Source organism: Mustela erminea, chromosome 3, assembly GCF_009829155.1.
Source record: "Mustela erminea isolate mMusErm1 chromosome 3, mMusErm1.Pri, whole genome shotgun sequence".
In the NCBI taxonomy this organism is placed as follows: Eukaryota; Metazoa; Chordata; class Mammalia; order Carnivora; family Mustelidae; genus Mustela; species Mustela erminea.
This window is the reverse complement of record NC_045616.1, coordinates 69,410,409-69,434,265: the sequence shown is the minus strand read 5'-3', so window position 1 is coordinate 69,434,265 and position 23,857 is coordinate 69,410,409. Positions and strand designations below refer to the sequence as shown.

General features: G+C 38.6%; 1 protein-coding gene across 11 annotated transcripts in view; it reads left to right on the top strand.

The window, feature by feature from the left end:
- The window catches only part of MAST4 (microtubule associated serine/threonine kinase family member 4), a 552,196-nt gene that overhangs the window by 445,658 nt on the left and 82,681 nt on the right, over window positions 1-23,857 (top strand). Inside the window, exon 1 of one of the 11 annotated variants that reach the window (XM_032336091.1) lies at window positions 7,769-7,792. The exons of the other annotated variants lie outside the window; for them this stretch is intronic. The gene's annotated coding sequence lies outside the window, so the exon portion shown is untranslated. Of the gene's footprint in view, window positions 1-7,768; window positions 7,793-23,857 lie in introns of those variants that run through there. 11 annotated transcript variants of the gene reach the window in all.

Genomic DNA, 23,857 nt, shown 5'->3' with positions numbered 1-23,857 from the left:
AGAAGAAATTGTATCCCCAAATTTTTTATAAAAAAAACCCTATTCGTATACAAAAAATAAAGTTAGATACAATGAAGGATAAAATTGACCATAATAATGAAGGTTTAAAAAAAAGTTTTCTAGAAAGGTATTGTTAAGATAAACTAGTTAAAAAACATTAAAAGAGGAAAGAGGAAAAGTTAATAAAATTAGAAAAAGAAAAAAAATAAAAATTAAAAAAATTTAATTAACTTTGCAAAACTAAAGAATCGTGGGGAGAAAGCCATGAATTTCATGCTTTGCTTTCCTCTCCTATGGAATTCCACTGTTTTCCTTGAGCTTGGTCTTGGCTTGATGTTCTTGCTGATCTTCTGGGGAAGGGGCCTTGTGTCGTGATTCTCAAGTGTCTTTGCCCAAGGTGGAATTGCACCACCCTTGCCAGGGGCTGGGCTGCATCATCTGCTCGAGTTCGCTCTTGGGAGCTTTTGTTCCCTGAATGCGTTCTGTAGGGCTCTGCAGGACAGGAATGAAAATGGCGACCTCCCAGTCTCCAGCTGGAGGTACCAAGAGCTCGGGGCCCCATTCTTCAGTGCGCCCATGGAGAAAAGCGGTCAGTCACTACTTTCTCTCTGGTCTCTGGCCGTGCTCCAGGCTGGTCCAGCCTGTGACCAAGGGTTTCTGTCTCTGGCGCACGGCCCCATTTGGAGTCTCCAAACCCAACAGATTCCTGCTGAGCTGCTCTTCCCACGGAAGAAGGTGGGTTCTCCCTGGATCTGCCACTTGTGGGGTTCCTGCTCAAGGAGCAGTGGCCTGACTGTGCCACAGATCACAGTTTAAAGTATCCCCAAGCTGAGAGCTCACTCCTCAGCTCCATCTCTATAGTCATCTTCCCTGCTTTGATACCTGCAAGCTTTGCTACACTCAGACACCTCCATCCTTCTGTGACCCCATGAGACCTAAGACCACACTCTCCCCGCAAGGGCTCCACCCCCACTTAGCCTTTGCAGTGATGTCCCTCAGTAGAGCAGACTTCTAAAAGTTCTCATTTTGTACTCTGCTGCTCCACCACTTGCCAAGAGCTGACTACGCCCCCCGCCCCCAGTATCTTCCCGTCACTTCGCATTCACTTCTCCACACATCCTGCCTTTCAGAAAGTGATTGATTTTCTGTTTCTAGAATTGCTGCTCTTCTTCTCTTCAATCTCCTGTTGTGTTTGTAGGTGTTCAGAATGGTTTGATAATTATCTAGCTGGACTCCTGCGACCAGATATCATCTTAGTCTGCTACTCCTCCGCCATCTTGACTTTTCTCCCTTCATGTACTATTTCTGATTTTAATTTTTTTTGAGGAACCTCCATTCTGTTCTCTATAATGGCTGCACAAATTTATATTCCTCCCCACAGGAATATTGACTATCTCTTTTTGATACTAGCCATTCTAACATGTGTTAGGTGAATATCTTAGTATATTTGGTATTTTTAATGGGTATGTTTTATTAGTTTTTATGTTTTTATGTTTTATTAGTTTTTTGTCTTATCACTGATAGGCATTCTTGATTTGACTTTTTTTTTATTAGTGCTTTGATAATGTAAGGGTTTTTCTTTTCTTACTTTTAATTTTTCTGTGGCCTGGTCTTTTTCCTTCTGATTTCTTCCACTTTTGCTGTCCTTGTGCCTAGTTTCTATAAGATATCTTTTTTTTTTTTAAAAAAAAACAAGGTTGTTCTTGCTCTAAAAATTGTCTACTCTGACCTCACTGTTTCTCCTGCTTAACAAATTTAGTATCAGTCAAATGTTTCTTTACCTTCTGTTCTATGGGATGATAGTTTTCCCAAGCAGTGTGTTTTTGAGCAAAAAGAAGCTTTTCTGAATACATTTATGTATTTCTTCTCTGATATATGGGGTACCAGGTTTGTATGTTGCACACAGACAGAGGGAAAGCTGTTTCTTATGAATTTTAGCTGACTGGTGGGAACGACTTAGAGATTAGTGATCTTTAGATATCAGTGAAAAATTTATCCTTAGATAAGGAGAGACTAGGGACACAGCCCCAAGTGTGATAGTACATCTGTTTCATTTTTTTTGTTACTGTCATTCAAAAACCTTCCGCAGGTTTCCCATACTCAGAATGATGTTTGGCAAATTGTTGTAGATCTCCAGTAAACATTTTCATTCATCAAGGCATTCACCTCCTTTGACCATATAGACATGATGATGGAGGATGAATAGTTCCCTTGCTTTTTTGTATTTGGGGAATAGGACAGAGCAAAATTATGTGCCCACAGAGTCATACAAATTGATTGTGAGCTCTAATAGAAATTCTTTTGTGATTCTCCCGTATAACTACTTTCTTTAAAATGGTAGAAACTGTGTTTTTGTTTGTTTTGTTTTGTTTTGTTTGTTTGTTTTAACTCAAGAGGAATCTCTGATAGGTCACTCATTGCCTTTTTTTCCAATTATAAGCAGATCTCAACCAACTTAAAGTTATAAAACCTTGTGTTTAGTCCGGAGCACCTGATGTCCTCAGAATTTCATTTTGTGGAGCTTAAAATTAGAAAATCATATGGATAAAAATAGTCAAATGAAATATCACATTGGAATTGTCTGTTTTGATTAAAATCTTCAGAGGGCCCAAGACCAGATTTCCTAGTTGAGTGTGTTGGTCTAAGCGATATAATTTCACAATGCATCTATTCTGTGACTTCCAAGTATTTCAAAAATCATTTTCTCTGAATTATAGAGAATACTACCTTTCTTATTCCATGCTGCATTCAGAGTTTTATAATTCTTAGCCTTTGTGTAACTGTCAATTGTTGGCTTGAGTAATGACACATACTGCCCTTCCTGCTTAAGGAAAAGTATGATAAAATCAGGTGGACTGACGTCAGTCAGTGTATTTTCCTAGTTTGGGGTATTGCTTTGTGTTGAATCACTAATCGGGGGTGTATATCAGCATCATTAGTATTTCTTAATTCCTTCATGTAGATCATCTGCTCTGTGACCTCAGTTTGTCATTTTGGCCCTTTAAGAAGACTGTAAGTGTATATGTACTCGTTTCCTAGCATTAATTTAACAATTGACATCTTTCTTGTATCCCTAAACTCTAAATGTAGAATTTAATCTGAATGACCTTTGATTTAGGTTTTTATTTTCTCCTTCAATTATAAATTGAAGCTTTGGTGAAGCTGCCTTTTATTATTTTAAACCTCCCCTGTGTCAACAAAAGTGATAATAGTTTTTTGTGGGTTTTGTTTTTGTTTTTGTTTTTAATAGAACATAGCAGCCACTTAGGAAGGTTTGACACTCTCATCCATTGGGGATGGCTCTTCATTTTTTTTAATCAAAATTTTATAACTTTTTGTGTTTACACAGTAGCTGGATCTTCTTGCCTTGGTTTAGCTGCTTAAGTGCCACTGGATCTTAATTGCCTGCTTTTTGAGTTAGAATTGACATTATTTAGTGGTATGTTAGCTGTGGGGTGAGAGAGAATTGATCAAAGATGGCATGCAGGTGTCTTGCTGAGGATATGGATGAACAGAAGGGGCATTTCCCAAGAGGGAGGGGGCGGAAAGAACAGAGCTGAGCTAATGCTGAAAAGTTCACTTTGTTGCTTAGTGGGTTTAAGATGCCCATGATACATTTAAGTGATGTAAAGAAGCAGTTGTTTTATGGGTCTGAAACTCAGAGGTTGAGCCTGTACTGGCGATACCAGTTTGGAAGCCATTCATTCATTAGTGGTATATAAAACCTTGGGAGAGAATGAAATCAGTGAGGCAAGAGTTTGGGAGTGAAAAGAAGACCAAACCCGGCAAGGTGGGGGTGCTGAGTCTACCAGGCCAACATTTAGAGGTTCTGAGAGGACAGGTCGCCAGCTGGAAACTGAGAGGCAGCAACCGGAGAGGCAGGAGGGAAAGAGAGGAAAGTAGTATCTCAGAATTTAAGAGAAGACAGAGTGCCCAGAAAGAGGGAGTGGTACATTTTAATAGCAAGTCCTCGGTCTTTACCAGGCATTTAACAAATATTTATTCAAAGAATAAATGACGATTCATAAAGAAATGGACAGAGCTTCATTTTACTCTGGTGACCAAAAATGCAGCATAGTCTCCAGATGGAAGATTTGTTATCCCAACAAAGAGAAAGTCCTCTGAAATAATCTAATTAGGTAGAAATCCCCACAGATTTTAGTGCATTATCTTAATAACTTTATTTTAAAAGTAGTTTTAGCAAATCTTTCATTTATCTTATCCATGATATAATCTGTCTCAACCCTGGCTAAAAGCTGAGAGGGAGCTCCCACCTTTCATAACTGCTGGATAGTTTGGATGCTAAGGGACTCTTGCCCACCTTCCAAATCTACAGAGCAGTCACACAAGGCAGTGTTTCACCAAAATGAAGGAAATCTGAGCTGTAGATAATAGACATTGGAATTTCTTAAAGTTATTTTTGCTGTGAGAAAAGAGATTTTTGCAAATTTTGGAGGGGAGAGGATTCTCCCCTCCAAAATTTGAGAAACAAAGGTCTCAAAATAGACTATTTTCTTGAAAGTCTGTGAGGTAGATAAGTCTTTTTAATTTCATATTTCATAAATATTACAACTAGAAATTAAAATAATTGATTATCAACAGCATTTACGTTTGGATTAGACATTTTTGGATTTAAATCTTACACTGTGGTAATTACATATTTCACCATTTGAAAACAGATAAATGACATGTGTCCTTAGGTCTTCTAAATGTCTAGAAGTTTATATACTCTAAATGTCTAGAAGTTATATATTCATTTATATATATATTATATATATATATATATATATATATGCTAAAAAGAGTCTTTTTTTTATGTACCCATTGAAAAAGAAGAGATTGCCTTAGGTGTAGGGTTGCTTTTATGTTCATACAGACGGTAAATAAATGATCACCTAAAACGTAGAAAGGTCAAAAGTTGCATTTAAATTTTTTTTAAAGACTTTATTTGACAGAGAGAGATCACAAGTAGACAGAGAGGAAGGCAGAGAGAGAGAAGGGGAAGCAGGCTCCTTACCAAGCAGAGAGCCCGATGCGGGGCTCTATCCCAGGACCCTGAGATCATGACCTGAGCTGAAGGCAGAGGCCTTAACCCACTGAGCCACCCAGGTGCCCCCCAAAAGTTGCATTTAAAATCCTTGCTTCAATCCCTGCTGTCTTCATCCTCAAGATTTTCAGAACTTGATGCTCTCAGACTGGACAGCTTTGGTGATTGTCACAGTGACTTGGGTTTTTTTTGTTTGTTTGTTTGTTTGTTTTTGGTACTACAGTGTTCCTGGCATGCTCTATATCAGTGTACCCCCACATGATCTCTGAGCTTTAGTTAAAATCTCTCATTATGGGTATGGACAGACTGTCTTCTTCAGCCCATTAGCTAGTGAGAGTGTCTGGATTTGTATCCCAGGAAAAGAGCCCATTCAGGAGAGACAAAAGAATTTGAGACCGTTGTCCCATTAGTATGGGATGAGCCATCTGTCTGCACTCAGTGGCAGCGCCCTTGGTAGAAGACAACACACTCAACATAACCTAAATGGCCTGAACCTATCAGGTAGTCTTAAGTAAGCGAGGTTTATAGGCCTGTATTTTAAATTTGAGTACCTATGCTAAAGAGTGTTTGCCTAAACATGCACAGTAATGCCATCTCTGTCTTTGAACTTACTGACTCTGGCATAATTATAATTTCAGCTTTAAGGATGCTTTAATGCACATTTTTTGTGTTTGTTACAGCAGTTTGCAAGTACTTCTCCAGAAAGCCAGGCAAATTGCAGGCTTTTCAAGTTCTAAGCTTTTATGGTTGGGGTAACAGTGGGTAATTATAGAGCTTGTCATGAAATGTTAAGGTATACGTATACTCTGGCAACCATCACAAGTTTAGAGGGTTCAGCTGTGGGGAAGGAGAGCCCATCAACACTCTTGCATTGGGGTTGATAGCAGATTTGGCATCCCTATAACCCGGGAAGAGAGAGGTGGAAAGAATTTAGAACAGCATGCATACAAGCACAGTCATGTAGTTTTAGGCAAGAGAGATGATCTTTGCTTTTAAAAAAGAAATACTTTATGTTTTTTAAGAATGTCTTTAAAACCCTTTTTCTTCCTGTTTGCAAAAACTGTGCGTGTTTATTGTAGAAAATTTGGAAAATATAAGAAAATTTAAGAAGAATGCGAAAATCATCTGTGCTTATCCACCACTCAGAATTAGCTACTCCTAACCTTTGGATGTTTTTGTCTAAATATGTTTAGTTTATATATGTACATCTATTATAATTTTTATGATACTTGTGTATACATAAATTCATACATAAAATATAAATTTTTATATATACACATAATTTGTCTAGAGCTGTGTGTGACCCATGGGATCATAGATACAATTTTGTATCTAGATCATTTTTCTTTCTTTGAGATTTTTAAGTATCGTTAAATGTCTTTTTTTCCCCCAAATACTTGGTTTCAAAAAGTCCAGAATACTTCCATTTCACAAACATGCCATAGTTGCCTTCCCCTAATGAATATTTTGACTGGTTTCCTGTTTTTTTGTTCTTATAAGTAATGTCACGGTGAATAACATTACACATCAGTCTTTGTGATCAACTCTGATTCGTTTCGCAGCCTACTCTGGGAGGAGCCTCTTTAAAGTGCTGGCCTCCTATTGTCTTGTGCTTGCATTGTCCGGTCATTCCTTATTGTCCGCTGTAGCTTTTTGAGGCCCTAAAGTCAAAGATAGTGTCCACAGGAAATGCTCTTTAATGCTTGCTGCAAATGGCATTTAATAAACATCAGGAATGTGTTGTGTAGGCACCAGAATAACTTTACACATATCTAAGTACATCTCAAGTGTGTTCTCTCCAGGTGAAACAATAGCTAATCTGCTGAACTTCCAGGAACTCTGTCCCCAGTGACATCATGGTGACCTGGTGAAGTTAGGGAAGTCAGTGAAGGGGGAACCATAGCACAAAGCTGCCTAGCTGTTCATGCTTCACCCCGTGTCCCCGCTTTCCCAGACACCGAGGACTTATTAGACTCTAGTGTAGAAACCTCCACCTGCTATGTCACCCTGATCCTGCCACCAAACCCTTTTAATTTGGAGATCTTTAACAACCGATGAAGGACTAAATGGTGTGTGTAATAAACGCTGGGCCTTGGGGTTCCGATCAGGATTTTAGCTCATCTCTACCATGTATCAGCGTTGCTCCCTTGGGCAAATCACTATATCTCAACTTCCTTATATATAAAAATTTAAATAACAGAACTTGCCCATGCTACCTCATACGATCGCTTAAATGTGACTTTGTTTGCAGTATTATAAAGTACCCCAGCAGTGAGAGGTTTTCAGAAAGTCTTCAGGTGTTTTTTGGGACCAATCTGCATCCATAATGTTAAAATAATGGGATACCATGGTGTGAAAATACAAAGCAAGTTAGAACACAGGCTTGTTGCAGCCTTCAGGTGGGCTGCTGACAGTGGAATGTGACGTCTCTGTCATGGTCCCCATTGCAGTACAGGTGTCATAGTCTGTGATGTTCCCCTTTCGGCATTCCAGCCTTTGGAGATCCCTCAGCTGTGTACTTAGTCTGATTTAGAGCTGCTTTGGCAAACAAACAGCATTTGTTTTAAGAGTCCATTCCAGGGGCACCTGGGTGGTGCAGTCCATTAGGTGTCTGACTCTAGGTTTCAACTCCAATCATGATCTCAGGGTCATGAGATGGAGCCCCAGGTCAGCTCAGTGTGGAGTCTGCTTGGGATTCTCTCTCCCTCTCCCTCCCCTCGCCACACTCACACACTCTCTCGCTCATCAATCAATCAATCAATATCAATCAAAATAAAAGTAAAAAATAAAAAGTCAGTTCCAGTGGACGAGAACCGCAGCAGTTCCAGAGGGCCTGCCTCAGGGGTCGGGAGTAGGAAGGGTTATGTAGTTATTTAGGAGGGAGGTTCACAGCCCCCTCCTTCACCTTTGCTTCAACCAGAGAAGGTTTCCCCTTGGTCACATTTTGGGCTGGAGAGTCCTCTTTTGCCTGAGTGGAAGATTTACTGTGTATACGTGTGTGCACGCCCACGTGCGTATTTCAAAACCATTCTAGGAAACGGAGACCAAGTGCAGCTACGTGTTCCAGGTCACGGGGCTTATTGGTATCAGAGCTAGGTCTGACACCCGGTTTCCCAGTTATTGCCTCTGGCACCATTCCCAGCAGGACTCTGTGGTAGTCCCTGAAGTTGTCTTTTGGAAGGATCGGGGAAGACCGGGAACATCCCCAGAGTTAAGTTTGATTCGTTTTCCTCTGCTGGGCCTGACACAGGTTCTAGATCAGCAGTTTTCTTCATTTATGTTCCTTCTGTACTACTCTGTGAAAGAGCTTGGGTCTCCCACCTTAAGTGGAGCAGGGGGAGCTCACTTTTCATAAATAAACATGTCGATTTATAGGCATCTTGTTATTATAGTTACCATGTATGGTGTGTTTTGAGGATAGAGAACAATTTCAGATTATATTAGGAATTAATTAAGTTGCTTTAATACATGAAAAGAGTAACTATTGGTCAGGAGACAAGCGTGTCAGCAATATACTAACAAGACCCCACATGACTAAACTCACTGAAGGAGGGTCAGCAGGAAATCACACCTACCTAGTCAACAAGTGACTGAGAGAGGGCAGGTTTCCTTTTTATAAAAACTGTGCGTGTCTTAATCATAGATTGCTGCTGACTGTCCTGTCAACATCCTCCTTTTGGGCACAGAATCTCTAATACAGGTACACTTGAGAATTTCCCCCAAAGCAAAAATGTTCCAGACTGGTCCATCTATTGTGGTCTCAGTTGTCAGTGAATGAAAAAGCAGCATTTAATTACATGTACCTTTTTTCAGTAGATATAAAGTAGTTATATTTCAGATTAATTTTCTTTTCGTTCTATCATGTGTTGTTATTAATCATGGATGACTTTGAACAGTTCTCTTATCTTCACTTGCCTTTAATTTCCTTTCTGTTAAAGGTGGAGATTGGATTATATGTATTTATTCTAATTTTCTTTTTTAATATTTATTCCGAGGCTGTAACTCCGTATTTCCTGTTCTTTCATTTTAAAGGAGTTTTTTCCCTTGCATCATGTTATTTATCAGATTAATTCACACTGGCCTTATGTTTTTCACTGGGTACATGTTTCTAGTACTCTAGGGGCTGATGAAAAATGGTTTCTCAGCATCTAAAATAATAAGGAAAGGATTTAGAATAAGAAAGTAGATTGGACCCTACAGACTTAAGATGGAGGACAGCATGCCTGAATGACCTACAGGCGTGTCCTGGACATGGCCATGGATATCATCTGAGGATGGATATTCCATCTGGAAGTACTTTGGTTGGGAAAACTGGTTGTCCTGCGGCCTGGGCCTCCCAGTCACAGTCTGAAAGCCATCCCTGTGTTTACTGGAGTGGCAGTTACGTCTCCGTTTGTGGTATGTCTGTAAATTAGAGCATTCAGGCATGAAAGCCTTATTTTTGCCCATGTGGACAAGTTCTGGAACACTATGGTAGTGACCAAAGTGACCCCCTGATCATATGAATTTAGTTTTGAAGATTTGAGAATGAGGGACCAATCGCATGTGCGTACATGGTTGTCTGTGTTTATGTGTCTGAGAGAAAAAGAGAGAGATTGATCTCAGGCAAAGAGCAAACCCCACTTCTTGTTGGCATATGTAAAATATTTTAAATTGGCTAAATGTAGGAAGTGAAGCAAGCTCCTTGATTGATAAAAGCCCTCTTCCTTGTAGGATCAGTAATTTGGTGTGGGACATTCTAACATCCTTGAAATTGAAAGAAAAAAAATTTTTTTGAGTGGTTTCACATTTGGTGCTTTTGTGTCCTTATTTCAGTAGGAAATGTGGGTTTGAAGCTTATCACAAGTCATTTCATTTGACAGTTTTGATTTTCAAAAGAGAAAGGCCAAATGTAAATTCTTCCTCCTTCTCTGGAGACCCAGGCAGATTTTTACATCAAGAGATGTACATAGTTCCCCTGCAACAAATTTCCCATAAGCAGTCGCAGTCTGCTTTGTCAGGAGCTCTGTGAAGTTGGCATATTTCACTTCTCCTGTACTTACTGTTGACATAAATGATGGATGTTCATTTCTTGTGGTGATGTGAGGCCTTAACTATTTCTGTCATGATTATGTGCCTGTCTTACCTGACTCCTGCTTAACATTTCATTTCCGCAAATTTTCTTTACTAGCAAAGGTAGAAGTTACAAGACCTAAATTTGAGTCTCTGACATGAACATACCTCATGGTGAGTGGCTGGCTTAAAACTCCTGGGTTTGTTAGCTAATCATACTTTTCACTGAAATGCCTGTAACGTCCCATCATCCCCAGTTTGTAAAACTGCAGTAACACGGAGTAGGTGTTTGCCAAAGACTGGTCACGTGCTTAGGAAGAATTAACCTTACATATAATATAGAATCTCATGATTCAAATACATTCAATACATGGCTGGACCTCAGAAACGGTCTAAGAGCCTGATAGGCAGAGACAGAACATTTCCACAAGATGGTGAATTTCACTTTCCTGTGCTGCATATCCTGACGTCAGACACGTTGTACCTCAGCCAACAAGCAAAATATTTAGCAGCCTCCTCCTACCACAAGAAAGCCGTTTTACATCCATTGTTCTCCCAACAGCCTTATCTTTCTCTATTATATCTGAGGAACTGCACTTAATAGTTTTAAACATCTACCTCAAATAAACCGAGGGTTTGTTAATTAATTTATAACAATATATTTTTCTGGTGGGGAACTAGAAGAATGAAACGAAAGCAATAATCAAAGATACTTTAATGAAGACTTGTGTTGGAAGAGAGACCAAGTAACAAAAACAAGAAACAAAAATTCATCTCTGCCCTGGATATAGTCCTGTGACTTTCTTTTCTTAAGCAGTGAAAGAAAAACACAAGTGTACTTCTGAACAGAAAAGAATAAATCGATTGCTGACAAAGGTATAAAATTTATTCTGGTGTCATACTTCCTTCCACAAATTGCCAGATAATGATGTTGTGGCCACAGAGCTCTATTTGATAAGCTATTGTATGTATGTATATATGAATGCATTATCATTCATTGGAGGTCACATAAAATACACTTTTCATAAGTCTTTCCTGAGGAACTCATTTAAAGATAGGTAGCTAAGAGTGAAAGAACTAAAGAATTGGAAAGATGGGGTATAAAAGTATTATGTTGAGCATACTAAAAGTTTGAAAAGATAGTTTGGAAGTGCAACAGTGTAAATAATGATTCACTAACAACAGGATAGATCCGGAACTCCCATCAGCCAAAATGAAAGGTGGAGATATAAAGCAAAAGCACACATACACCAGGTTTCTCGGCTAACTTTGGGGAGTGAACAAGTGTTATATTTACTCCTTTTGAATGTCTTCATTAGCAAGATAGACATTCAGGTATGTTTTTTAAACATTTAAAATAAACGTACTAGCATGAAAAGCAGTGATTTCCTTGTGCGTCACGGAGGGAAAGAAGAAAATACTCTAACACAGAGTAAGAAAACTACCACCACACCTCACTTTGAAATATAAATGTGAGAGTTGTAATAGGACTCTGTGAGAGTTATTTACTATAAACTACTAAGGTTTATCCCAAGAATGCTGATTGATTTAATGTTGTGAGTGGTACTAATACATCAAAGCAGCGGGTCAGATGTTTATCTCAATAGATGTTGAAAGAGCACTTCATAAAATTAAACATCTATTCTTGCTGAAAATGTTTTAGAAAATGAGAACACACAGAGGGTTGCGTAATACAGGAAGACACATCTAATTCAGATAGCCAGTCTTACCTCACCAAAATACAGTCAGCATTTTATTAAAATATCTCCCCATTATTATTTAACTTTACTCTAGAGGTTCTTTGTAGTCAAGCAACACATAAAACTAAAACAAAATCTATAAGAGCTAGGTAAGGTTTGTTGTATTCGGATGACAGATATAACCTAGAATATGCAAGAGAATTAAGTGTGTAAATATAAAAATTAATGAAAGTATTCATTAAGCATATTATATACAAGATGAATATGTAGAAATTAATAATGAGTATTATCAGCTATAACCAGTTAGAAATGATAGTGAAAGAAAGGGATCAATTCATGTTAGCATTCTACTCTTTTCCTATACCCTCTTTTCCACCAAAGAAATGGCATAAATACCATGCCTTTGAAGTGACCAAAAGAGACTTGAAAAAGATGGCTATGTAGAAGCAATAAAACTTGATTTGAAAGCAAAACTGTTTTTTGAATAATGGAAAGACATGTCCTGTTTATTGGAGAAAAAGCTAAAAAATATAATCTCCCCATGTTAAATCATAGTTCTAAAGCAACTCTAATCCAAATACTCCTGATAGTGTAATTGTGTGTGTAGCTGTCTCATTGCAAGCAACATGTTCACTCTGTAGTTGAAGAGAGGAGGAATTTATTAAGGTGTATTAGGTAGTTCAGATAATTTTCAGAAGGACGAAAGAGAGAGCATCGAAGTCCACATAGCCTCGAAAATGCATAGACCACGTGGTACTGTGCAGAGCAACCCCTGGCTCCTGGCCCTGATCCCTGAATTCCAGAAACTCAAATGCTGCTGCCCCCGCTCCCAAGAGATGTGCCCCTGCCACCACTCTTGCCATAAAAATTAATTAGTCACCTGCTTCCTCATAGTGTTTTCTTTCAAGCCAACGCTGAGTTGAGACTTAATTGGCAAAGCCTCGACTACGCCCTCATTGCAAAGAAAGCTGGAAACATGGATGGTGGCATCCTTCCTGGGGAGGCAGTGGTCCTGATGTGGGAAATTTCTTTTCTCTAGGAAGACCAGTCAGAAGCTACTGGGTGAGCATAGGATGCAAATACTCACTCTAGTAAGTGGACGTAATGACTAAAGTATATCTGGAAGACTGTGTAGTTACCGTTGGCCACATAAAGTCAGGGACTTGGACCTGACTACCTGAGTTTAGCAGACACCATTTAGGGTGAGGACAGTGCAAGCAGTTGATCACATGTGAAATAAAAATTGCCAGGGATTGATAATGATATGCTGAGGAAAACATCACACAGCCCTGAGAAAGACAGAGTTTAAACCAGCTAGTGGTAGTGGGAAGATTGGCTATCTGTATGAAAATACAGGAGGTGGACTCCCTTCATGCTATATGCAAAAAGGATTTTCATCCCGCTGTTAAATGATATGTAAAAATTAAGCCCTAAAAAGTAAAAAGAATAGGTAGTTATTCAGGATGAGGAAATAATTTCTTAGCATGAAAAAGTCAAAGAAACAGCTAAGGAAAAGGTGGGTAATATGAGTATATTAAAAACTCATAATTCTATAAGTTAAAACCACCGTAAAAAATGAAAACACTAGTAACTAAGAATATATCTCCAACAAATATCACGAGCAGAAGTTTAGTATTATTAAGTCGTAAGAAACTCTCTTGAATGAAAGAAAAAATTCTAATGTCCCACTAAATAGGCAAAGGACATGAACAGACCACTCACAAAGGAAAAAGTAGAAATGACGAATGAGAAGTCCTACCTCATGCTAATCAAAGAAATGCAAATTAAAATAATGAAATACCAGTTTTACCTGATTTGCAAATATTAAAAAGCAACGCATGGTAATAATCATTTCTGGTGATGGTGTAGTGAGATAGTAATGCTTAGTATATTAATGTAAATTTATAATCTTTTTAGAAAGCAGAGTGGTATTTTGTCAAGAGCACTAAAAATAGTTTCCATCACTTGAACTATTATTTGCACTTCATGAAATATAATTTAAGGAATTAATCAGAAAAGTACTCAGAAATACATATTTAAGGGCGCCTGGGTGGCTCAGTGGGTTAAGCCGCTGTCTTCGGCTCAGGTCATGATCTCAGGGTCCTGGGATCGAGTCCTGCATCGGGCTCTCTGCTCAGCAGGGAGCCTGCTTCCTCCTCTCTCTCTGCCTGCCTGCCTCTCTGCCTACTTGTGATCTCTCTCTCTGTCAAATAAATAAATAAAATCTTTAAAAAAAAAAAAGAAAAAAAAAAGAAATACATATTTAAGGATATTAATTGCAGCATTATTTATAATAGCACAAAAATGGGCAACGACCTAAATATTGTATAGTAAGAGGAGTGATGCTTAAATTGTAGTCCATCTGTCTGATAAATAATGTGTAGCCATTAAAAAACCATCATAGGAAAAAAATGTAATGGCATAGGAAAATTGTGATTACAACCTAATTATAAGGAACAGGATACAAAAACTGAATATGGGATCCTATTTTTTTTTAAGATTTTATTTATTTATTTATTTGAGAGAGGGAGAGTATGAGGGGGAAAGGTCAGAGGGAGAAACAGACTCATCATTGAGCAGGGAGCCCAATGCGGGGGACCATCACAGGACCCCAGGATCACAGCCTCTGCTGAACGCAGTGGCTTAACGAGCTGAGCCACCCAGTCATCCCTGTGATCCTATTTAAAAGTATGTTTCCAGGGTGCCTGGTTGGCTCAGTCGGTGGAGCGCGTGCCTTGATCTCAGGCTTGTGAGTTCAAACCCCATGTAGGGTGCAGAGATGACTTAAGAAAATAAAATAAAAGTGTGCGTGTATGTGCACACACTATCCATAAACGGGCTAAAGAAAAATACCATACTACGTTAAAAGGATTACCACTTTCATTTTTATAGTTCATTTTCCAAATCTTCCAACATGAACACATGTTACCTTTAGAGTCAGGTTTTTAAAAGTTATTTTAAAATTGAGCAGTTCCTCTACTGTGGATTTTCAGCATTTCACCAGCAAAATCCCACGTGCATATTGCTTCCACCCTCACCATCTGCCTTCAGTTCGAAGCAGTTACACAGTTTTATGTTTAGCATTTTCCAATATTAGGAGCAGTACTAAAGTTATCCCCTCAGTCTGGTTTATCCTTACTCAGCCCCTCCGTGCTGATGGGCATATGCTTCTGCGTTCTACCTAACTTCACCTGGAGACACATGCTTCTGCCGCAGAGCAGCCAGAATCTGCATGAAGATCAGAATGCTTTTTTATGACATGTGCTGTTAAATAAAAATGGGGGTTCTTTTGGGGTGGGAGGGGTGATCTGAGTTAATTGCTGTTGGAAAACATTACAAAACTATTTAGCAGAACTCCTCCATTTTCTAGTTAAGAAGATGTTAATTAGAAATATCCTAAGGAAAATGGGCCTGTGCTAAGATTGAAAAATTGTAAATCCTCTGGCCTATAACAGAGGAGAGGCTTTTGTCCTGCTGTAGCTTCATAGCATAAAATGCAAAAGCTTACCCCTCACTTATATATTATCTCAGCCATTTTCCACCTGAGAGCACATTTTTTTAAAATATTTTTTTAAACATTTTATTTATTTATTTGACAGAGAGAGATCACAAGTAGGCAGAGAGGCAGGCAGAGAGAGAGGAGGAAGCAGGCTCTCCATGGAGCAGAGAGCCCAATGCGGGGCTCAATCCCAGGACTCTGGGATCATGACATGAGCCGAAGGCAGAGGCTTTAACCCACTGAGCCACCCAGGCGCCCCTGAGAGCACATTTTTAATAGGAGGTTTTAAAAATCATTCTGTGAAATTATGAGCTATTATAACATTTAAAATTTCTTTTAAAATTATAAGTTGATTAAATTAATAACCAAGTGCGGATGTTATTATTATGTTTATTTTATGTCTCCGTGAAGTCGAGCCAGCAAGTCCTACTCCATTTCCCTTGGGAAACTAGTCAGGTCCAATGTTGGCCAGCGTTCACTGATGACATAAATGAGAGGCATGACACTACTCCCATCGCCCTGCTCCACTAAAATCATCATCTCCCAGTGGTCAGATCAGTGATTTCTTTGTAAAATATTATTATTCGGCCTGAGCTCTATAGAGGATTTAATATTAGGAACCATTTCCTACCTCTTGGTAATTTTTATTCCATTACTTCATCTAATTCTTTCTTCAGTATTCCCATCCTTCCCATTGGCTCCTTTCTGTGCCCTCATCCATTTTAACTATTGGAATCTTCTTGTGTTACATCCTTTGTCACCCTTTTACCTGTGACAAGCAGTCCTTTCCCAAGACCTGGTACTTCATGCATGTGCTGATTTTTCCTCCAGTTCTATCCTGGGCCTGGACATTTTGTCTGAACACAGATGCATATTTCTATTTGCCGGAGCTTTCTCCATCTGAACATGTCCCAGCAGCACCTCAGCTCCAACTGTTACTCAGTAGGCAAGCTGATTATCACCAGTTCTGTTCATTCTCACTTTTAGCAATGTCATTGTACCTGGCCACCCAGCATCTTCCATGCCACCTTCCATGCTAAGTCTTAGTTTCCCTCTGAAATTTGACCTCTGGTGCTTCGTCCTGGCCCCTGCCCCGGTTCAGGGCATCTGCAGCGGAGTAAGGACCAGGTTCCCTCTTTTGACCTGCTCTCACTGCCTGTGTCTACCTCATTCACATTTCTCTTTGTTGAAATGTTTTGTGTGTGTGGTTTTTTTTTTTTAAATACATAAATGTAATTATATCTTTAAAGCAACATTCATGGTTTGTCCTGACATACATGAGTGTAGTGGTACCCACATGTGATCCCAGATCAGCAGCTCCAGGAACTAGTTATAAATACAGAGTCTAAGGAGCCAACGCATACTTACTAATTAAGTAATTCTGGGGGTGGTGCCCAGTGATCTGTGGTCTGATTCTCAAGGTGATTCTGATACACTCTACGGTTGAGAATTATAGTTCTGTGAATTCTGAAGCCTCACTGCACATTCGAATCACCTGCAGAGCTTAAAAAAATACCAGGTCCCAGACCAATTAAATCAGAAACTCCATGTATCTGACCTGGCATCAGTATATATCTTTTTTAAAAGCACCCAAGGGGATTTTTGATACTTAGTACAGTTAGAGAACAACTTAATCTGTAAAATTCACTGGCTTTAGCAGAATCTAAAACAGTGTTTTTCAAACTTGAATGCACATCAGAATCACCTGGAAAGCTTTAAAAATAATCTTGCCCCATCCAGGGTCCTCATTCTGATTTAATTGGACTGAAGTGTGCCTTGTCATTGAGGTTTTTCATTTGTTTGTTTTACTGTCCGCTGGACTATTTTAATATGAATCCAAGGTTAAGAATCACTGTTCTGAAGTTAGGATTCCGAAAACTCTAGTGTGCCCAAGGATCGCCTGGCGTACTGGACAAAAACAGGGACTCCAGGGTTCCCACCAGATACAGAATCACCTGGAATACTGTCTTAAAGGATAGTTCCACCTGGCCAGCAGGCTTTTCTAGTTTGATGTTCATTCATTCTTTGTGCTTCCTACCATTCACCGCCCTGCCCTGCCTTAATTCCTACAACTTTGCTTCCATGACATCAAATGACTTGGCAATCCTTAAATGTGCCTTGCTTAAATCATTGGGGAAAATGTAGATTGTTAAGGCCAATAAATGATCTTGAATCTGCTGATTAGTCATTTAGAAAAGAAATAAACTGGACTGCTACCTCCATCCATACACAAATAAATCCCGTGTAGATACAGAAAAAAACTTGATTAACAAGAAACCATAAAAGTACTAGAAGAAAGCATGGCTGCATTGAGGAAAGAATTTGGAAGTGGAGAAGACCTAAAACAAGGTACAAGACCTAAAGTCATAAAGGACAATGGTTGATATAAATTTGGTTAAACAAAAATTTCTTCTTGGAAAAATAACATAACCAACATAAAAAGATAAGAACAAATGGAACATCTTCAGTGCATTAACAGAATTGCCTCAGTGTAAAAATACAAAAACAGAATGAATCAATTAAAAAAAAAAGACTAACCTAACAATTCGGAAGAAGAAAGTTTGAGCCAGGTAGTTTGTAGAGAATGAAACAGAGAGTTAACATATTTTTAAAAAATCCTCAGGATCACTCACGCTGCAGATTGGCCAGTGGCAGCTTTAAGAGCAAGGGAACTTATTTACAAGGCAGCCTTGAGGGGCCTCCAGGGGAGCAGGTATGTGCCTCGTGACCAGAATCTTACAAGTTTACATAGAAGACGTAACTGGGTTCAGTCATATATTTAGCCCAGCTCTCTCTCAGGGCTCTGTCCTTGGAAGACCTTTACCTATGGGAACGGTGAGCAGAGTATACATTCCGTGGACCACGGAGGAGATCTGCAGCCTCCAATTACCTGGGTCCCTTCCGGATCCAGTGGAGGTCACATCCTCTGAGTGACCTCCTCCAGAAAGTATTTACAAGATACTGAATCTTCAAAGCATTGACATCAGTCTAATATCCATTAATAGGAAACGAAGTAAATTATGGCATACTGGAATTTTATTTGATGATAAAGATGATGACAGATAGCGGTGTGGTGGTACAGAAAGATGTAGATAGATTATGAAGAAAAAAGCAAATTTAAAACTATACATACACAAATAAATGGCATGGTATTCTTTTGGGATTTTTTTTTTTTATTCATAGTCCATGCTTGCACATCTATATGTATTTCTAGATAGATTCATACCCTATTGAAAGAGGTTGCACCTGAAGAGTAGAATTGGGGATTGGGATATGGGCACAGGAGCCCAGAACCTGCTGCCTTACATGATGCTTGAGCTCATAGTAAATGTCTGAATGAATCAGTGAATGGAAGTCAGACTTCGGGAGAAATTTTTAGTCTTTATTGTGTCCTTTCTTGAACCATTTGTATTTTTTTTTTTCTGTGTCTGTATAATTGCTTTTGTAGTAAAACTAAAGTAGGTAAATTAGGCCTTCTCTTTTGTACTCTGTCCCTTTGCTTGTTCAGTTTCCTCTGCTTCAAAAGTCTCCTTTCCTTTCAGTCTTTCATCTACCATTTTCCCTGGAGGTTCAGATCGGAGGTTGCCTCTGTATGGCCTTCCATCCCTCTTCTGAATGCATGGTTCCCTCGTTTTATTTATACCAAATGAGTGCAGGATCTTATTATGTTCAGTTTCCATCTTTCTTCCTTGTCTAATGGGAGAGAGCATTGTGGTCAGGGATGGTCTGACTCATCTGACTTCCTCCAAAGGCTACCAAGAGTCTGTCATGTCAATATTTTCCTGTTGAACTCCAGGCACTCGTCTGCCTTACTGTCACGCTTCACCTCACACAGAAAGTGAGTGGCCCTCAGGTATTCTAGAACACAGAGCTCTAGTCTCAAACACAGTCTCCAGAATTGCCAATATTCCATTTCATCCATCATCATCGCCAACATCACTTGAAGGAAGCCACCAGTATCAATGATCTTATACTTAATGGATCTAATGACATACCCAGCGTATATTGGCTTACCTTCCCCAAGCTTTATGGAGACATTATTGATCATTAACATATATGACATATACAACATGTTGGTTTGATGCACATATGTATTGTAAAATGACTGCCACAATAGGGTTAGTTCCAACTGTCATCCCCTCACGTAATTATCATTTTTGTGTGCGTCGTGGTAGCATTTAAGATCTGTTCTCTAAACTTTCAAGTTTGTATTGCAATATGTAAATTACAGTCACTATACCTTACATTATTATCAGAACTCACCTTCTACATACAATGTGTACCTTTTGAACAACATCTCACCATGTCCCCCAGGCACTGGCAGCCACCATTTGACACTCTGCCCTTATGAACTCGGGATTTTTAGACTCGACATATAAGTGAGAAAATACAGTATCTGTCTTTCTCTGGCTTATTTCACCTAGCATAAGACCCTCAAGTTCCATCTGTGTTATTGCAACAGACAGGGTATCCTTTTTTATGATTGAATAATATTCTTTTATGTATACACCACAGTTGTCTCATTCATCAGGGACACTTAGGTTGTTACCATATGTTGTTACATATGTTTATGTAAGTAAAGCTACAGTAAACTTGGGGTGCAGAGATAGTGATTTCTTAACTTTGGGTAAATACCTACAAGTAGTGATTTCATTATCTTTGGAGAAGTACCCCAAGGTGGGATTTTTGTTTCATGTGATAATTCTATTTTTTATTTTTTTTGAGGAATCTTTGTCCTGTTTTCCATAGTGGCTGCATCAGTTTACATTTCCAGCACTTATGCATGAAGATTTCTTTTTCTCCACATCCTTGCCAACATTTGTGGTCTCTCGTCTTTTTGATAATAGTTATTCTGATAGATGTGAGGTGATATCATTGTGATTTTGGTTTGTATTTCCCTGATCATTATGATTTTGGTTTATATTTCTCTGATGATTAGTGATGTTGAGCATTTTTTTTTTCATTTCTCTCTTGATCTATCTATACATCTTTTTTGGAAAAATGTCTAAGGTATTTGCACATTTAAAAAAATTTTTTTTGTTGTGTTTGTTATTGAGTTGTATGAGCTCCTTATTACCAGATGGGTAGTTTGCAGATATTTTCTTCCATTTGAGAGGTTGCCTTTTCATTGTGCTGTTTCTTTTGCTTTGTAGAAGTGTTTTAGAAAGTTTGATGTAGTCTTATTTCTTTTTTATTTTATTGATGTTGTGTTGTATTCCAAAAATTGTTGTCAAACTCATGTCAAGAAGCTTTTCCCTGTTTTCTTCTAGTAGCTTTACAATTTCTGGTATTGAAATTTAGTTACGTAACTATTTGTCATATGATTTAATATGTGATTAAAATTTGTACCTAATTTTTTCTTTCAGAGGGCCGTAGATACCTAGTCATGCGGATCAAGAAGAGTAGTCACAACTTTATTTCCTACCTCAGTGCCCCTGAACATACCTGAAGGGTTCAACACATTGTAATTAATAGTTGTGACTCCTGAAGTTAGTGATTTTCTAAAAGTTTGTATTTGTGTAGAGAATCTCAGGGTTGTGTGTGGTTTGAAATAAGCCCCCTCACCCCATCCATCATAATTTAGGATCGTATGCTAAAAATGCCCTGGATACATGTATAGAACATACATAGAATAAGGACCTGAATGGGCACATCTCTGTCATGGAAAAGACCAAATCATGTTCGTTTGTTTTCTAAATTTTTTTAAAGATTTTTTTATTATCTTGAGAGAGAGAAAGAGAGAGAGCGCGTGCACACACACATACTCCCGTGAGATGGGTGAGGGGCAGAAGGAGAGGGAAAGACAGAATCTCAAGCAGACTCTGTGCTGAGCTTGGAGCCCCACACGAGACTCTGTCTTATGACCCTGAGATCATGACCTGACCTGAAACCAAGAGTCAGACGCTTAACCAACTGAGCCTCCCAGGTGCCCCCAGTCCTGTTTTTTTGTAAGAAGGAATGATTGGAATGATTAGAGTGATGTTATTTTTTCTTCGATAATCACAAGTTGCCTTGAGGCCCCGTGAATTGATTTTAACTGTCCTAATAATTTTTAAAATTCTGGTACTACATGAACCAAATACTGGGCATTCTGCCATGAGAAAATGAAAGCAGGGAATACAGTCTTAAGGCAAATATTTCACTCATATACTGTTAGGTGGTGATTGAAATGAAAACTGGTGTTTAACTTTGGATAATCAAAAGATTAAGACTTGATAATAAAAGTGTAAGCAAGATTATGGTCAGTGGAGGTGCCTGGGTGGCTCAATTGTTAAGCATCTGCCTTCAGCTCAGGTCATGGTCCCAGAGTCCTGGGACCGAGCCCTGCATCAGGCTCCCTGCTCGGCAGGAAGCCTGCTTCTCCCTCTCCTACTCCCCCTGCTTGTGTTCCCTCTCTCACTGTGTCTCTCATTGTCAAATAAATAAATAAAATCTTTAAAAGACAAAAAAAAAAAAAGGATTATGGTCAATGAATTTTTTTTCTTATGTTTTCCTTTTACAGAGACTTTTAGACTTACTTTAGGAATATAGGAGTGATACACAGCTAAGCTTGGGTGGGGTGTTACACCCTGTTTGAAAAAAGGGAAAAATTGTGGAAGTAAGGAAGTGAGGATAGAAGAAATAATAGAGTGAGAATAATGAAGTGAAGGGTAGCAGTAGGACTGGGTAAAGGAAGTATATCATTTATTTGATTAACCTCAGAGAACACATGTGGGCAGGTGGGATTTCCAGGGTGTTCACATGGTAGGATGCTCTTTGTTTGGATTGATAGGGGAGGAATTTCAAGCATTAGTCCTATTTGGACAATACTTGGAGGTCACATGAAGTGAATTTGTAAAAGGAACATTGAACTATTATTGTACCTGAGACAAGGAGGGAAGTTGCACTATAGAATGACATGGGGAAGTGAAAAAAAAATATCCAAACTTCCTGGTTAAGTGGTCTGAGGGACGAGTGGATGTTTCGAATTTGATTTATAGTATATAAGCAAATTCTCAGGTCATGCTTCTGAGTCCTGGCATATTACAATCACTTCATTTAAAAAGGGTCATGTTAGGGCCTGGATATCAGCATTTTTAAAGCTTCCCAAGTGAGTCTCTTATGCACTGCAGATGAGAACTGTTTATTGATATAAGGACATGAAAGAGAAGAGTGAAAGAAAAATATTAGAGCAAAGTCTCAGGGTCAGGGAATTTCCAACATCAGTATGGTTTATGGGAACTCAGAGTCACAATTCTGAATTGTTAGATACTTGGCACATAGCATATTATTTTATAATGAAGCAGTAGAATTGAATGTCTTTGATTCTTTTAAGTCTGAACCTGTTTCTGGAGTTACTCACTGAAAATGATTAGGTAACTATTAAAAGAAAAAATGTATGTATTTTGCTTCTTTCAGATAGAATACTGGTGTACCAGCAGCCGAAGGAACATTTAGTATTTGTTAAATGGGACCCTCTTAAGTCGAAAATGTATTTTTTTTTAACTATGAAGAACTGAAAGGAAAAAGTAATAGAGATTTATATAATAGAGATACATTCAGATTTATATATAATAGAGATTACATTCAGATTATATTTAGCAAGGTATATGCATATGCACCATGTCATTTAAATACTTGCTCTTTGACTAGAAATTACTGAGCAGTTGAAGCAAACAATCTGAGAAGAATCCATTTCCTGATGGCACCCACCCTACTCTTCTAAGTAAAAAGGGATATTCTTTGTATCTAATTATGTTAAAGAATTGAGATCCCTTCGTGTATGACAGAAAAAGAAAACATGCACCGTAGGTTACATTCTTTAACTTAGTCTTTTATCCTGATTCAGATACTAATTAATTATCTAAGATGAAGGAATGCATCGAGTTTCATAAAATTGCATGAAAGTTAGGAGTATCTGTTACAGTGGCTATGTTATTAACTCCCCTTCCTTGACCTCACCAGTGCTACTCAGCAACTTTAAACAAAGACTCAAAATAATCTTTTCTCTATTGTGGGGAGATGAATTACTGTAGATGGGAGGAAAATACACAACTAAAAATCAACTTTCTTCATCATTCTTGACATTCACCGGTCTTTACTCGAGATCACCTTGAGATGTGACATCAATTCAGAGTAATAAGGAAGGGTCAATGAAAAGCTAAAACATTCTCAAGAACCCATTATAACACATCTCCAAGGGATTCGTGTCAGTGCCACAGCATTTCAAATAGAGTACACAAATTCCAGAGGACCAGCTTCATGAAATGGAGACAATAGGCATCATTGGGAGTCTTACGACATAGAAATTGACCTGTTATTGGATCTCTCTTTTACTCCCTGCATGTTTTCCACCTCCAGCCTCATCAGTCATTCCTTAGAAAGCATGCTGTGTCCATTTCTCAACAGTATGCTGTGACACAGTACATTCTCCATATGGTATTGTCATTGAGCGTTCATTTTTAGTAAGTAATTTTGATACATTTAAGAGCTTTGGCTTAAGAACACTTCTTTTTCACATGAATTTGGGTCCAGAATTGGTTTTGCAAGATGAGTCTAGAGCTGGCTGATATCTAGAGT